At 40.1% G+C, this 17698-nt stretch overlaps 1 pseudogene; it reads right to left on the bottom strand.

Annotated features, from left to right (window-relative positions):
• Positions 1-3200, bottom strand: part of LOC132134739 (uncharacterized protein KIAA0825-like) — a 114239-nt pseudogene extending 111039 nt beyond the window's left edge.
• Between the last annotated feature and the right edge of the window lie 14498 nt (positions 3201-17698).

The following is a 17698-nucleotide window of genomic DNA, read 5'->3' as shown; positions in this document are numbered from 1 at the left end:
AAAAAGATCCGGTTACATAGAATGATTCGTTCGCGAACCGGATATCACAAACTGCTTTGTTTTGAACTCTCTCACAACAGACACGGAAGAGAAGACAATGCTGAATAAAGTTGTAGTTTTTGCTATTTTTGGACCAAAATGTATTTTCGATAAAAATAAAATGTAAAAAATTCTAACTGACCCTCTGATGTCACATGGACTACTTTGATGATGTTTTTCTTACCTTTCTGGACATGGACAGTATACAGTACACACAGCTTCAATGGAGGGACTGAGAGCTCACGGACTAAATCTAAAATATCTTAAACTGTGTTCCAAAGATAAACGGAGGTCTTACGGGTTTGGAACAACATGAGGGTAAGTTATTGATGACATAATTTTGCTATTTGGGTGAACTATACCTTTAAGCACCTAAATTTCCTATTGAAGCATTGAGCAAAGAGTAGGAAAGACGCTTTGAAAGCCCAGAGTCAGTCTTTCGAAGCCCTTCTAACCACCTGGAATACAGCTCTGGCAATTTTGAAGAACAAAAGGACGGCCTTTATCTGAATGTGCTGGTACCAGCTGAAGACATTTGTTTCAGGGTAGAGGAATAGCATTTGCTGAAGGTAGAAGATCTTCTGAGGAACCCTGGTCTCAACACCCCGTTCTCCCTCAGTTTGGCTTGGTTCAGTCATTATCTGGAGTTCGCCTATTAAGTGGCTCCACAAGAAGAAACGAACATCATCCCATGCTTCCTGGACTTCCAGAGCGAGGTCATCATGTGGCATGGATAAGTTAGGGGATGAGGAGTGCTCGTGGGTAGATGCAGGCCAGGAAGTTGGGAAAGAAACACCACACTGAGAAGAGATGTTCAGTTATAACTGCAGAATGCCCTCTTCACAAGCCTCCTCTGCCTTCAGTGAGTTTTGCTGTTAAAATATATGAAAGACAGAATTAATAATGTCAAGAACTGAATGTGTAATCGATATTATTCCTCAGCACGGCATGATGATGTCTGTTAGATAGACTGCATTGGGGTTAGGTATAGTTTTGGTCACCAAGGCTCGAAGGAAGTCCAGAAGCTCTCTGTGCTCCGTAGCCACTGGTTTCAAGATGCTTAAGTTGCACTGACTGAACAACTGGAGGCATTCTATTGGACTGGGCACTCTCTCTCTAAGGCTGGTCTCACCAACCTTGGCTTGCAGTTCCTTTAGGTTCTGTTCAATACTATAATAAAAAGAACAAACACACTCTCTCAAGCAGGGGTACAAATTTGCATAAAAGTCTTCATTGTCAGTGATTTACTTTCCACTATCACAATTTAATATCTTAAAGGGATAGATCACCTTCAGTTGCTGATCCAAATTGACTTCCATAGTATGGAAAAAAACACTATGCAAGTGTCACCAGCAACTGAAGGTAAACTATCCCTTTAATGGCACCAGATCAACTTACAGGAATATTAAAATATGTCCCAGGGTTCAGTGATTTGTTCTGCAGACTCATTTAGGTCAGTAGTTTGGATTTTTACTTGCCCTGCTTACTTATTTGCTGACTTCCACATACATACATACATACATACATACATACATACATACATGCCTACATAATGGCCATGTGGCATGGGCATACAGAAAAGGCTAAGAAAGAAATTTGCAAGCTTTTTTCCAATTTACATACAATTGAGATAAGCAAGTTCTCAAAACTTTGCCCACATGCTTTGAACTTTTATGTGGATGAAATGTGCAGGAATGTGCAATAAAAAAAAGTAAATACTGGGAAAATGTAAAAAAAAAATGGATGCCACACGGACGTTCTGTTTAGAGAATCTCTGTCTGACTTTATATTGTGCAGTTGAATTACAATTAACTTTTTAGCACTGAAATTACTTTTATACATCCTCATAATGTGTTACATGCGAGCTGTCCCTTTTAACTCAAGCACACTCTATCCAGGTAGCTGATATCAGCCACATCGGGCATACTGAACACAGACAGCAATATATCAGTTGTATTATACATGTGTCGACATGTGACACGTCTCTCTCGACGACACAGGACGAGTCGATCTTCCTCATAACCACACAGCATCAGCACTTCTGTCTCCTTCTATTCGTGAAAAATGAGACATAACACAAAGCCCGAAAGCCATACAGGTACACACGCACATAAACTGCCGCTGAAACACAGACACTTCTCGTACAAAGCGACATAAAGGACTGCTGTAAACACTACGACTATGCATGAGCCCAGATGCCTTCGAATGTCAGCTTATTAAATTTCATTTAAACCTGACACAGTTTTACTTCCTCAAAAAAAGAGAGCAAACATAATGTGAATATAAAGAGTTGTTAATTTTAATGATTTGGAGCTGAATAATGTAGAAAGCAAAGATGAAGAGGGCTCTTTTCGTTGGTTAAAATGCAAGGTTGCCGACAAGAATCCAACAAATGTCTCTTTTTGTAGTAAAAAGGAAATATGTGTGAAGAGAGGACATGAAGGTGCTGACAGACCGTGCTGGAAGAGCAAATCTTCCCATTCTGTTTAATGAACAGCCTAAAGCTCGCTGTAAAAACACAAGCCCTAACGGGGAACATAAAAATTCTGTTTTACACAGTAAAGATGCTGTCGACACACACACAAACAAAACTGGCACTTTATAGTGATGAAATTCTACTTATAGTTGATGCGTGTTGACTGAAGCAGCCAAACTCTATTTGTGTAGACTTCCTTCACTTTTGGAGTTTGTTTTACCAGTTTGGTATATTTTGAGAAGTTTTGTGTGAACTATTGTGTATATAGGGCGTTCTGAACAAGTTCATGGTAATTATCCGCTCCTCAGTGTTTTCTGTGAACATTGTTAACTCAAGGATATCGCTCAGCTTAGCTCTTATACATTAGTTAAGTGTAGCCATCCAGAGCTAGCAGAAAGGCAGATATACTGAGTAAGTCTGTTTAATGTTTCTAATAAAATAAGGATTTGTGCTCCGAGCCGGTGCTGAGGCAGGCGTCAGCCCAGGACTCTGCTCAAACAGCAGGGTCTAAACGAGCTTCCATCTGTGCAGCCACACAACGTTAAAACTTCATAAAAGTCCCATCTCTCATCCACACACACTCCTGCCACTCGCCAACGCCTGTGTAATCCTCTGTGTATTGGTGCTGGATGGGGTCAGCGATCACTGAAGGGGAGTCACGGAGAGTGCTGGTCTGAGCACTCATGAGGACTAGCATCAATCAAAGGGGCAGCTGCTGTCAAACTTCTGCCCGTCTGTCACTGATGATGTGACAGAATTTCACATTGCAACAGTAAATATTTAAGGGACATGCTTTCACTACAGCTAGATTATCACATTGGTTTGAAATGAATTACTTTTTTCTAGAAATAAATACAATCAGAATAATGAGCGTCTGGGAAACTTTTGGTAACACTTTTGATGAAGCCTGCATATACAAAGCATTATACAGTAAGTGCACTAAATATTTTTTTATACTTAAGAAAAAATATATATATTATTTTTTGACAAACTTTAAAACTAGAACGGTCATCCTAGATCAAGAAAAATCCTTGTCATGGTTGCTGCCACACTGGGAAATTGCCTTATATAGATGACTGTACATCTGTGTATATGGCAAATTCTACAGTGGCATTTGAGGAGAAACTTTCCTGTTATGCTGCATGCATACCGGTAAGTATCAGTATAAAGTCCAAGATTGCTGTCAAAGCATAGCAAAAGAAAACACAATATTAAATCAGATTTTTCATCCGACATAAGTCGTGACTCAATACAGCAACAAAAGTGCTAATTTTATCAAATAAACAATAATCAAACTTTTAATCAAACATAAATATAAAACAAGCTATTTGTCACTGCCAGGAAATTAAAGATTTTAATAGAAAATATTTTCTAGTTTGTTATAGAAAAACAAGTTATGCTCAGAGTCCAGATCCTCGATCATAACATTATAACAGACACCTTCCTATTAGATACATGTGTTGCGCGGACAACACTTGATGGGCAGTTAGAGACTCGTCTGTGCGGGATGAGGGAGAATAATTAGGGTGTGCTCACACTAGCCGTTTGACCCCCAAAGCCTGGTTCGTTTGACTAGTGTGATTGTTCCATTTAGCAGTCCCTGGCTCGTTTGGAAGAGAAGGGCAAGAGTGCGGTTCAGACATATATAGATCAGTGAGTGTGAGAGATAACCGCGCTGGAGTGCAGATCTGCTGATAAATGCTGCATGATTGCATGAATATTTCTGAGCGGCAAAAGCGATAGATCTGTAAAGAAATATATTGTGAAAGGGACGTGTGTTACCGCATCCCATACAACTCAATATAATAAACCACAAACTTAACAAAATGATTCACTCCACTGTGTTGAGCAAGCGCTTCTCTGCTGTCTTCACGTGCTATCTGAAACTTTGTATTTCCAATTTATAAAATCATGGTTACGAGCTTGTTGCATTCTTTTTTGTTAAAAATAACAGTGGACAGTGGTTTGTGATGCTAAGCCTAAATAATTTGATCGGGAGCATCCCCTCCCGTGACCAATGATTTTTTCTGTATATGTATTCAGAGCCAGTGAGCAACGGACTTTCATAATAATAAAAAAACTGCGTTAACGAAATACAATACTTGTTGGCGTTAACCAGTTAATGTGTTAACACAATAATAATGCGTTAACTTGCCCAGCTCTAAAAAAAAAGTATATAGACATATCTAAAGCACCCTATCATCTGACCTCACCTGAAGATGTGTGCTAACCCCCTCCAGATTAATCAGATCCAACAACACGTTTTTCACCGACTCCGAGTGACACACAACAACAAAGAAAGAACTGAGGCAGACACAGATAGTGTCTCAGAGAAACTAAACTAAACAACAAACTAAAGCCAAAAAGACCATCAACAGCCTCGAACACACACACAAGATTCCTGAATAATCTACCCTTTAAATCAAACAACAACAAAAGGAGAAGTTGAAAGGAATTTCAGGGAGACCAGCTCTACACAAAACCCTGAGCGCAGAGACTAGTGAAAGCTCCTTTAAGCCTCATTCTCTGCTTCCTCCCTGTCTGCCAATCATGCTTCCAAAAACTGTAATTGTTTTTCAAATCCACACAAACCAGACATGACAGACCAGGTAAAGAGAGAGCGAGAGGGGTGGGGGGATGAACAAGAAGACTAGAAAGAATGAGAGAGGCAACGGGAGTCTTTTATTAAAAATGATGGCATGTTTCACAGCTCCCTGCCTTACAGAAACCCAATACACTGATTAGTCAGCTCTTTGACGTTATCTTAAGTTCCTTGTCAAAATTAATTTAGTGTGGGTGGGCTGTCGCGCTCGAGGAGAGAGAAGCAGAGAAGGAAATAGCAGGGTGAGAGGGAGGGAGAGGAAAAGATCTCTTTCAAATAAGCCCCAGCTTCAGTGAGCACCAAGTCATGTGCCCAGGAAACAAATAGCCTATCTGGGAGCTATCAAAGAAGGCCTCTCTTTCCCTGAATACACCGGACCCAATGAGACCCATGAAAGTGGATCCCGCTGACTCGAGATCTGGCCTGCTTAGCCTCCTCTGATGCCAAACCCCCAATGGGTTATTTTGTCAGGACACACACTAACTTGCACACAAGAGGTAAATTGGCACGCTGCTGTGGCTATCTTCCATAAGCCGGGTTGAAATCCGAAGCCTGGCCTCCCATCGTTGGACTATGGCTGACACTTCATCAGGGGCCGGCGTACTGCCGGTGGCCTCCCTGAGTGTCCGATTTGATGAAGCTTAATGGATAACAGTGTTTCAATTTGGGGGATCCAAGACTGTTTGACAGGCTATCTTAATCTCTTTCAATTAGGAAGTGGCTCTTAGGCAAATCTCCGACATCCTAGAGCCTAGAGGAGGCGGTCTGCCTCGCTGACCCATAAATGGGTTAGGACCGCAAAACGAGATGGGCAGCCGCAAATTCTCCAGTTTCCCATTCTTTTCTTGGGTTTGTCCTAGGGTAAGTGGATTAGGTAGCAGGTGTAGAGCACAGCTTTGGCCCACCCTAGTGGAGGTCATGGAGAAGGGTGAAGTCGTCACCCACGTCCATCCACATCAGCTCTGCTCCGAATGATCACTGGAGCTACACCAGCCTCCCATCCCTCCCTTTCTCTTTTTCCTAGGCGCAATTCCCTATTATCCAGGTTCTTTGTTCTTATAATAGTCCCCCATCTTCCATCTTTCTCCAAAAACACAAGATAACCCTTTAATGCTTAGAGAGGCAGAAAACCTCTCAGCCTTCAGTAATAATCCTTGAATTACCCACAAAAGGGTTTTCGTTTCAAGATGTGGACTCTTCAATTATTACTTTCCCATTTGGAAAGAGAGGCTGGACAGACAGGTATGAGAATGTGTGTCTAATGGCATGGGGGAGTAAGACCGCCTTTGTTCACACACAACACATTTAGCGTAGAACCTTCTGGCCTGCGCGTGTCCTCAGAGCAATATAAAGGATAAAAGCATTGCAGAGATAGATTTTTTCGAAACTGGTTGCACAATGGAAAGTGGTGCCATCAGGGAGAGAGGATGAGGGGAAGGATCGGGAAGAACAAACAGAGATCTAGTCATGAGAAGCATGTCCTTGAAAACTACCAAAGCATTATTGCATAAAAAGATTACAAATTAAGACAGAGTGAGAGAAACAAGTTCAGGGGCACTCGTCAACATGTCCTTCGCTGACAACAAAACCTGAATATCTGATTATGCCACAACCTTCCATCAAAATGAAAAAAAAGGATGTCTAGCTCCGAGTTTGCATTCAGAAAGTGTTTAAGTTCATTGATTTCAGATGAAGTGGCATGCTATTCATCAACCCTCAATTAATCACGCGGTCTCAATGTTAGGATTACAGACACTGGAGGAAGCTTCTGTGGAAATAATAGCTCTGAAAATGAAGCACCATTTAATGCCCACTCAAGCACTAAACAACTGCTACCAGCCTGCCGTTACATCTCCTACATGACTAAAAAATCCTTGTGCTTAATATATTAGCAATTTTATGTCTTCTCAAACAGTCCTGATTTTTGCATTTCATACAGGATCCTTGTAGTACAAACACTTTGGTCATGTACTTTTAGTCATATATATTAAAATATAGATGCATTTTATATCAAGGTGATCAATAAACTTCTAAAGAACCAGCACCTTTATGACTAAGGCACATGGAAGATCAATAAAAACTGAGACTGTCTTATTTTAGATGGCTTATTCCATTAAAAGCCTACAAGAAAATAAAATTTACTTCAATGGGAACCAATGGGCTGAAGGTCCAAATTGCAATTTCAGTTCCGTTTCAAAGGGCTCTACACATCTCATCTGAGGAATAAGGGTCTTATCTAGCAAAACAATTGGTCATTTGAAGCTGCACTGAAACTGCAATTTGGACCTTTACCTTTGAGACCACACCCTTCCCACGGTCAAAGAAACTCTTCTCAAGAAGGATATACATTGTCTATGTGGAAGCCCACAGCTTCCGAAATGCGGAGGGAATATAACTGTATTTATTCATTTTCTATTTCAGTTATGATTCTGTCCATATGTCCTTCAGTTTACACTGTAATGATACTTGCAAACTCACGTGCAATGTGCAGTGAATTGGTCTTTTTAAAACTATAAGACGGAAAACAGACCTTTTTTTCATGCTGAGAGATAAGAAGATGTACTGTATGTGTGTGAGGAAATATAATGGTGTAAAAAACATAAATGACACAGCGAATGAGAACAGTTCCTATTCTCTGTTTTTATTTGAGCTCCATAAGACAAGGCATGTTACATCGGAACAATCTCTTGCCGTTTACTGTTGCCATCAGGAGCTATTTTTAAGTGGAAGGAGAGCATTTAAAGAACTTATTACAAAAAAACATAACATAAATTCTTACATTTTTGGTTTTAATATTTTCTATTGTGTGGTAACCATTTTATCAAAGCAATAAGGTACTCGAGGCGTGCTGTATTGTGAACAAGATTGAATAGAATTAGAATGATTATTAAAACTGTATAGCTATAGATATTATTATACTCATCGCCCTTTGTGTCCCTTTAATAATTGTTCTACTGATTCTAAGCATGCACTGCTCTTATGTCGTCTACCACTGTAAATGCTCAAGCTCTTTAAAACAGGATGGATTCTGATTGGCTGTCAATGTATTATCATTCATCAACTTAAAAAAAAATCGTTCTTCTGTGCCATTATCATTATATAGGCTAGTTGTAGTGTGGACTTCCCTACTGTTTTAAGTTAAGAATTATTTTGAAAACTATTATTGTTATCATTATAGTTATACTGTAGTTTGCATTCTGCGTTGGGATTGCCAATGCTTGGGCTCTCTAGCATAATAATGTGTGACACATTTTTCACCATGTTTCTGTTTTTTTTTTTTTTCAGGACTTTCCCCATTCCCAATTATTCCTGAATACATTTTTCCCATTTCTGAATGCACATGCCAAAGAGATTTATTCATTACAAGCCTTGTTTCATATAATCAGTATTTAATTTTTATTTTATACTTATGTTATATTTAAACCCACTCCAAAAATGAATGGATCAGGATTTTTTTTTTTTGCTCTGGAAGCCTAAGTAAAATGAAAGTACAGAAGAACTTCTGCAGCAAATGACAGTATTGGGTAAAATACACCTCTATACTGTTCCGTTTCACACCTACTGTAGGCATCATAACCTACTGTCTGGACAGCCATTGCCGGTAAAAAGAAAACCAATAGAAAGAAATAATCAATGTCTGCTCGTGTACTGTATTTGTCTGAATGGGATCAAATGTAAGCTTGAAAAGATAAGCCTTTATGTTTGATGAAATGTGTCCTAGAACACACATGACGGCCCCTTACACTGATCCTTATCAGCGGCTGCGCATCAAAGCGCAGCTGGAACAAGCGCTAGTTATCATCTGCCATAAATATTTATAGCCTTTATCCATTGCTTTTCATCTATCCGCCTCCCCTCTCTGTGTCAAGCTGGAGTGCCATTCAATTTACAGTATAGCTCAGTGGTAATACATGTATATCAGAAAGAGCGGCCTTGCGGTATTACCAGATGCCAGTGGGATATAGACTGACACATCTTCTTGCCCTTGTTTTAAATAAACAATCCATCTGGCCTCAGATTGCTATAAAGCCCTCAATGTTCAAGTCTCGGACAGATCCATCACGCGCTAGAGAGAGACTGTATCAACGTCTTCATCGCAAGTCAAGTGGAGTGTAATGGAGAGTGTCAGTGTCAATTTGGCTTTGCTGGGGCCCCTCTCCCCTTCATCTGGGCTGATTTTAATAATCCCTGTCAAACACCAAACGGCGTGCACTTCCTCTCCAACACGACAGCCCTTTCTCCTCGTATACAGACAGAAATCTCAACATTAATTTAGCCCGCACAAAGGGAAAGGCTGTCCAGCTGGACAAATATTATTTCCCTCACTTGACAGACTCTGCAGTTAAGCTTGCGTGTTATTATTTTCTAAACTCTATTCAAGCCTTGACTACTGTCTAAGGGGAAAGAGTGAAGAGAGAGAGACTTGTTTAGGTTTTTAAGACACAGGATTAGGAACTGAACAGTGTAATTACATTGGGACAGACTGCGTCAATGTCTGTGCGTGCACGAGTGTGTGTAGCTGATGTTACAAAGGGATGCGCATCATCGCCCGTGTCTCATCCACATGAGAGTTGTGGGAAAAGTGTCAGGTTCATGCTGTCACCACATAGGGCCCAATTAAGCAGATGCACCCTCCATTTCCTTTGTCTTGTTATCTATTTTGAACTCAAATGTTGTGGAGTCCCAGAGTAGTTCTGAAAGCTGCCACACAAGAAATAGAGAGCTGCTGTGTGTAAGTGTGTGCATGTGCTTGTGTGTGTGAGAGAGAGAGACAGAGAGAAAGAGAGAGAGAGACAGAGAGAGAGAGACAGAGATAGATAAAGAGCTGGGACAGATGTATTCTCTTGACACTTAAAGACACACTAGTATTTCTCTGCATGCTTACCCTTACAAACTGCTCCACACTCAGAATGGAGTCAGTGGTGTGAAATATTTAGCACCCAGTGCATCTGCTTTAAAACTGTCTACAAAAGGTTTTCTTGTCATGTTCTAGCTCCAAAAACACTTAAATAAAGCTTTGCGCAATATTTAATGCATTAAAGAAGTGCATTGCTTTACTCCAAAATGGTAAGAAAGAGTATGAGGGAAAAAAGAGAAAAGGTTCCAGGTGAATAAATCAAGTCTGTGTAATGGTTGTGTTTACAGACTGTGTGCATGTTGTTTTTGTTTTGCTGGATGACTTCTCCTGAACTTGTCCTGTAATAGTTATGAAAATATTATCACTATATTTAATTTTTTTTTACTAACATGTGAACTATTGTTTAAAGTATTCAAAAGTTTCCTCTGCAATTAAGTTTCAGCTGATTTTGTCAAAATATTCCAGGACGCTACATGCGTAAAAAATAAATATGAATAAAAATGAATAAAAATTCATCAGTGTCATGCAAGAACACTTAAATTTCAAGCAGAAAGCAGGTTGTTTAAGCAGGTTAAGATGGACACATTTCATTGCAGAGTTCATTAATTCACATTGATTGTGCATTCATAATTCATATTTAGTCAATCACTGTCAGTCCCGTGGGTAGTGGAAATATAAATTTTACTTGATTGCAGTATCATACATAGATCCAATGTCAGAAAAAAGAAAAAAAAAATTGATATGTCCATTTCCATTTTTAGCTAAGCACCAAAATTCCAGAAAAGCTCAAAAACATATTATTACAATACATTCAAAAAGTTTAAAAGCAAAACGTCTTATGTTACTCATGTAACCTTGGTTCCCTGAGAGAAGGGAAATAGACATTATGTATGGCGGGAAATCTTTTTCTCCAAGTAGGTATAACTGCAGACCGGAGATCTCCAAATGGCGGAAGGGACCCCACCCCATTTTGGAGGTTCTGCCCACTTTTGGAGTTCACTCCATATTTTCAAGTAGGTATAACTGCAGACCGGACATCTCCAAATTGGGCTGTGAACTCCAAAAGTGGGCGGAATCTCCCAAATGGGGCTGAGTCTCCTCACACAAAGACTTTCACCATTGGCTTCAGCCAATTGTTATTGACTTACATTTCAAAATAAACTTTATAAATTAAACATTGTTTCTAGTTTATCAGAAAATAAAAAATGCTATTTAAATAAATATTCTTTGTGAGAGCAGACCCAAGGCTTGTGGTCAGTGGTGTTCAGACTGGAGTTTGAAACTCTGCTTCATGATGTAAATGGGACTCACCCATGAGGTGTCCCAGCACAGGGAAAAGATTTTAATCTATCAATTTGTTCCAATCAACGGGGGCATCCCAGGGCATGGGGTCGTTGATTGGAACAAATTGACTCACAGGGTAAGAGGGGGTAGTGACACTGGGTAAAACTAAGAAGGTGCCATTGTCTAGTGAGGTCTTGTTGGGGAGTTATGGAACAATCTCATATCACATAATCTTAGTAATTGTTTATCTCCTGAACTGCAACTTTCTTTATCATGCTATTTAGTGCCAATCCCACCATGCAGTCAATAATTTCACTGGTTAAAGTTAGGGTCAGGTGTGGGGTAAGCTTAGGGGTTAGCATGTTTTGTAACAGTGTGGAAATCAATAATCAACTGACTTTGACACAATTAATAAAAACTTTAGAATCAGCTGTGGGGCAGAGTTTGCACTGAAGTCCCTTCTTTCAGGGAACCAAGGTTACGTGAGTAGCTGGAGACGTTCCCTTAACGAGTTGGTCTCTCTACATTACGTATGGGGAACATATAAAACCCCACCGTGGGAAAAACCATGCTGGTCCAGCTCGAACAGAGCAGATACGGTAGACTATGCAACTGCAATAGCAAACAAGCATATCAGCACGCATATCCCGCCTCTTGCCACCCTTAGGCAGGGTACCGGACCTAGTTGAAACACCCAGATGCAGGTTTGTTAAAGAGCCAAGGCAGCACCGGTGCCTATCTATTCACAGTCAAGCAGCAATGGAATAGCATAATATAGGAAGTCAAAACAAGGCAACAAACATATTGGTGCATGTATACAGAATTTCAATTTCCTGTTTGAGCATGATAGCATGAACTTGTACGATACATAAACGTAAACAAAGTCACTTCAATTGCATTTGTTTGTTCCATTGGTGATGAATTTATTATGATTTTTTTTAGCTGGCTGGTCCCTACGGCTGCATGAGAAATTCACCACATTCAAGTAAATTGTGGAACACGCTGGTCTATATAAAAAAGCAGTGACCACATAAAATGACCTAGATAGAATAACATCTGGGAGGGGTGTGTCTTCAAGCAACTTTGTTGTCCAGTGGCTGCTCAGCCTTGTCTTCCTGCACAGAAAGAATGTGTAGTGTAATATAAGGAATAACCAGGTTGTAAAATTGAGCAAAAGTGTACTGAGACGACCAGCCCTGAATAGACATACCTTTAATCCAGGCCCATGAAGATGCCATAGTCCGGGTGGAGTGGGCACCCATTGGGCAGTCGAGTCCTCTGTAAGCATAAAACAAGCGAACCGCTTCCCCAATCCAGTGTTATAGCTTTCGACAGTGGTACACCTTTCTTAGTGCCCACAAAACAGATGAACAGCTGCTCTGAAGTTCGAAACTGGCAACTTAAGCAAGTAGGGGACACACAGGGCACAAGGCTGATGATGGGTTTACCAACTCCAGGAACCACGGCTTTCCCATACTACAATCAACTCCTTGGGTAACCATCTTAGCAGTGCACAGGGCCAGGTCGGCTGCTGAGCACAGCTTGCGAAATGACTCCGGGTCTGGGCCCTCTCAATCCAGGGACTTCAAGAGTTGAGTCTGGAAGACCTGCAAGACTGCCAACATGTGGATGGCAGATGCCACATGTCCAACTCAGATGTAAGCCTTCTCTGCTATGTGACCTGTTCATGTGGCTCAGTGGTAAACCATTGCATTAGCAGAGCAAAAGGTTGTGGGATCACACACATACTGATAAAAAAAATATTGCCTGAATGCACTGTAAGTCGCTTTGGATAAAAGCGTCTGCAAAAAAATGTGAAAATGACCAGTGGCTCAACATGGCTTAGTGGGGCGGTTTTCCAACCACAGGATGGACACAAGTGTTCCGCAATGGTGTCCTCTACAGGATGGCCCTGTTTCTCCACCGCTTCCACTGTCATCAGCAGTTGGGTTCCTTGTGCATGCACTTGGGCTTAATAAGTAGAACGCCGACCATGTGAGCTCCTGGTACTGCAGAGTCCAGCCCCATATCTGCCACAACCTCTGTGAGAATGTAAACTGGCAGTGAGCCGACATCGCCTATATAATTACTGAGACAAACACCAATGCAATACATCAACACTAATGCACAAATACCAATGGCTACTGAAGAGCAACGGAGTGCCGATCTTGTTACTGTGCTAATTGATAGCGTTTTAACTATACTTTGGATATTAATATCCAGTGCAGATTTGGTGTTAAACGGCTCATTCAGTAAATTGCAGGGCATCTCAGTGATCAGCCGTGAAACAGTGATTCTGTTCAAATTCCCTTTAAAATCTTAAATGATTCCCTTTGAGCTAAATTGACCTGTTTCCCTTACACTCCCCATATGTAATGTTGACTCGAGAGACAGACTCGATAAGGAAAATATGAATTCTAATATCCATAACCACTACAAAAGTTTGGGGTCAGTAAGGCTTTTTCTCCGAGTACTTTTACACAACAACGATGCATTATTTAACTAAAAGTGAGAGATGGGTATAATGTTTCAAAATATTTCTATTTCAAATAAATGCTGTTCAACTTTATAATAATGAAATAATCCTGATTTTTTTTTTTTAACCACAATTTCCACAAAAATATTAAGCAGCAAAACTACTTTAAAAAATTCTGCATATTATAATGATTTATGAAAGATTAAGTTTAACTGAAGATTGAAGTAATGGCTGCTTAAAATTTTGATTTGTCGTCAGAGTAATAAATTACATTTCAAAATACAATTAAATATTAAGTAAATAAAAAAAACCTGTAGCAATACTTTACAATATTATGCATTGTACTGTACATTTGATCTAATAAAAGTAGGCTTTGGAAGCATACATTTTAAAAACACAAACATAGATATACATACAATATATAGACACACACAGTGGGTACAGAAAGTATTCAGACCCCCTTAAATATTTTCACTCTTTGTTATATTGAAGCCATTTGCTAAAATCATTTAAAGTTCATTTTTTCCTCAATGTACACACATCACTCCATATTGACAGAAAAACACAATTGTTGGAATTTTTGCACATTTATTAAAAAAGAAAAACTGAAATATCACATGGTCCTAAGTATTCAAACCCTTTGCTCAGTATTTAGTAAAAGCACCCTTTTGATCGAATACAGCCATGAGTCTTTTTGGGAAAGATTTTTTTCACACCTGGATTTGGGGATCCTCTGCCATTCCTACTTGCAGATCCTCTCCAGTTCTGTCAAGTTGGATGGTAAATGTTGGTGGACAGCCATTTTCAGGTCTCTCCAGAGATGCTCAATTGGGTTTAAGTCAGGGCTCTGGCTGGGCCATTCAAGAACAGTCACGGAGTTGTTGTGAAGCCACTCCTTCGTTATTTTAGCTGTGTGCTTAGGGTCATGGTCTTGTTGGAAGGTGAACCTTCTGCCCAGTCTGAGGTCCTGAGCACTCTGGAGAAGGTTTTCATCCAGGATATCCCTGTACTTGGCCGCATTCATCTTTCCATCGATTGCAACCAGTCGTCCTTTCCCTGCAGCTGAAAAACACCCCCACAGCATGATGCTGCCACCACTATGCTCCACTGTTGGGACTGTATTGGACAGGTGATGAGCAGTGCCTGGTTTTCTCCACACATACCGCTTAGAATTAAGGCCAAAAAGTTCTATCTTGGTCTCATCAGACCAGAGAACTCTTCAGGTGTTTTTTTAGCAAACTCCATGGGGGCTTTCATGTGTCTTGGACTGAGGAGAGGCTTCCGTCAGGCCACTCTGCCATAAAGCCCAGACTGGTGGAGGGCTGCAGTGATGTGCCGCGTTTCCACCGAAATTACCCAGAATATTTGTACCAGGAACTTTTTTTCCCCAGGAACTTTTTCCCCCCCAGACCTGTTGCTTTCTGCGTTTCCACCGCTGTGTAAAGTACCGGGAAGTTTAGGCAAATAAACTGGTGACGTAGGTCTACGCGCGTTTCTCAATACAAAGAACGCTTATTTTGGATGTGCATCCTCGGTAGTGCAGACTTTGTGCATTCGTCTTGGGAGTGTGATGTCCGCGACGACGCAAATGTGCAAACAGCAGCGTACTTCATAACAGCAGTCAGCAGACCATGGCTACTGCAATTTTCCTCTGTGTATTTAAAATAAAACAAAATGGGATACCAAATACCACTGCCTCCTTTTGTTTTCATTTAAACATAATAACAGCTGCAGAAATGTACTTAGTTCAGGGAAATGTGCATATACAGTCATTACAAGGAAACAAAATATTATATAAATTTGCCTTTTTTATTTTCATTTTAACATATAGATAAGTTGAAATAGTCCAAAGATAACCTCTTAGATTTACCCAAAACGAATTATATTTTATGTTTAACCACTAAAGAGACATCAGAGCCAGCGGCACACATCAGAAGGTCTAGCCGAGGTGAGGCTGCTCTCGGCAGATACATGATCATTGAGCTCCCACTGATCGCGTGGAGCTGACCGTCTCTGAGATCGGCGAAACACATTTTTAAATAGCTGCGGCCTTTATAAATAAACCACAGATTTGAGTTCTAAACAACTACAGTCTCAGCTGAAATACTTTTAAAATTACATTTAATGACACAATAACCGTAATATTTTGAAAATGATTCCGAATAAATTGTTGTTGAACCCAACCAATGCTGTGTGAACTCAACCAATCAGCCTCAACCCCGAAAGTTCCGGAACTTTGAAAAAGTACTACCACGCCAGCAGGGACTTTCTGAAGGGCATTTTTTTACCCGGAACTTTATTTAGTTCCTGTTTCCTGCGGTGGAAACACACCGAGTACCAAGCCAAAGTCCCTAGTTACTGGGTAAAGTTCCTGCGGTGGAAATGAGGCAATGGTTGACTTTGTACAACTTTCTCCTATCTCCCGACTGCATCTCTGGAGCTCAGCCATAGTGATCTTTGGGTTCTTCTTTACCTCTCTCACAAAGGCTCTTCTCCCCCGATAGCTCAGTTTGGCCAGACGGCCAGCTGTAGGAAGGGTTCTGCCCATCCCAAACATCTTCCATTTAAGGATTATGGAGGCCACTGTGTTCTTAGGAACCTTAAGTGCAGCAGAAACTTTTTTTTGTAACCTTGGCCAGATATGTGCCTTGCCACAATTCTTTCTCTGAGCTCTTCAGGCAGTTCCTTTGACTTCATGATTCTCATTTGCCCTGACATGCACTGTTAGCTGTAAGGTCTTGTATAGACAGGTGTGTGGCTTTCCTAATCAAGTCCAATCAGTATAATCAAACTCAGCTGGACTCAAATGAAGGTGTAGAACCATCTAAAGGATCATCAGAAGAAATGGACAGCACCTGAGTTAAATATATGAGTGTCACAGCAAAGGGTCTGAATAATTAGGACCATATGATATTTCAGTTTTTCTTTTTTAATAAATCTGCAAAAATGTCAACACACAATTCTGTGTTTTTCTGTCAATATGGGTGCTGTGTGTACATTGATGAGGGGAAAAAAATGAACTTAAAATGATTTTAGCAAATGGCTGCAATATAACAAAGAGTGAAAAATTTAAGGGGGTCTGAATACTTTCCGTACCCACTGTATACACACACACACAAAAAGGTCCATGACTATAAAAAAAACTACAAGCATTCCATTTAATGTTTCTATTAATAAAATCTGAATACATAATAAAAGAGTTAGCAAAATTGATGTTAAAATAGATTTATCACTTCTCAAAAGCATTTCATGTTAACAACCCTTCAAACTTGATCTAGATTAGCTCCTATTTCTCTAATATTATTTTGACATTGCAAAAAGCTCTTTGAGAGCACACTTGTTCCTTAAGTGCATATTCAGGGCGGTTCTTTCATAGCATTTAACATCACCGCTGATGGTCCAAGTCCATTATCGCACCACAAACACCAGTAAATAAACAGAGGTTAAGGCAAAATGCACAGTACCTTTTCACTCTGTGATTTCAGGGGCTCTTCATCACTTTAAATCCAACAGCAATGAAGGACTATTAGGGCTAAAATTCACTTGTCAGGTGCATTTCTTCCCAAATCTATATTTTCATTGCAGTGAAATTACCTAAATTATCTTTGAAGTGTTTGCAATCAAATTTAAAAGCATGAGTCTAATCGTGTCGAGTAAATATGGCAAATGTACAGCCCCACAGTCATTTCTTTCATTCTGAGACAGCACTAATGGAAGGAAACATCGAGCGTTTTAATGGGAATGCGAGAAATATGTTTCAAAAAATGTTTCAACCATTTATATCGATTCACAACATAAGATTGTTTGCAAAAGTGTCGTATAAGTTTAAAAGGCTTTCGGGTGGGTAAAAAAAAAGCTGTCAAGCTCGCTTACGGGGACGAATACATAACTGTTTAACCATCGCCTCCGTTTATTTACAAACACGTGTGGTGACCGTGGTGACGCACTGCTGTGAATCTCAAG

This window comes from Carassius carassius, chromosome 4 (genome assembly GCF_963082965.1).
Source record: "Carassius carassius chromosome 4, fCarCar2.1, whole genome shotgun sequence".
Taxonomy (NCBI): Eukaryota; Metazoa; Chordata; class Actinopteri; order Cypriniformes; family Cyprinidae; genus Carassius; species Carassius carassius.
The sequence above is the reverse complement of the archived record's forward strand: the minus strand, read 5'-3'. Positions and strand labels throughout refer to the sequence as shown.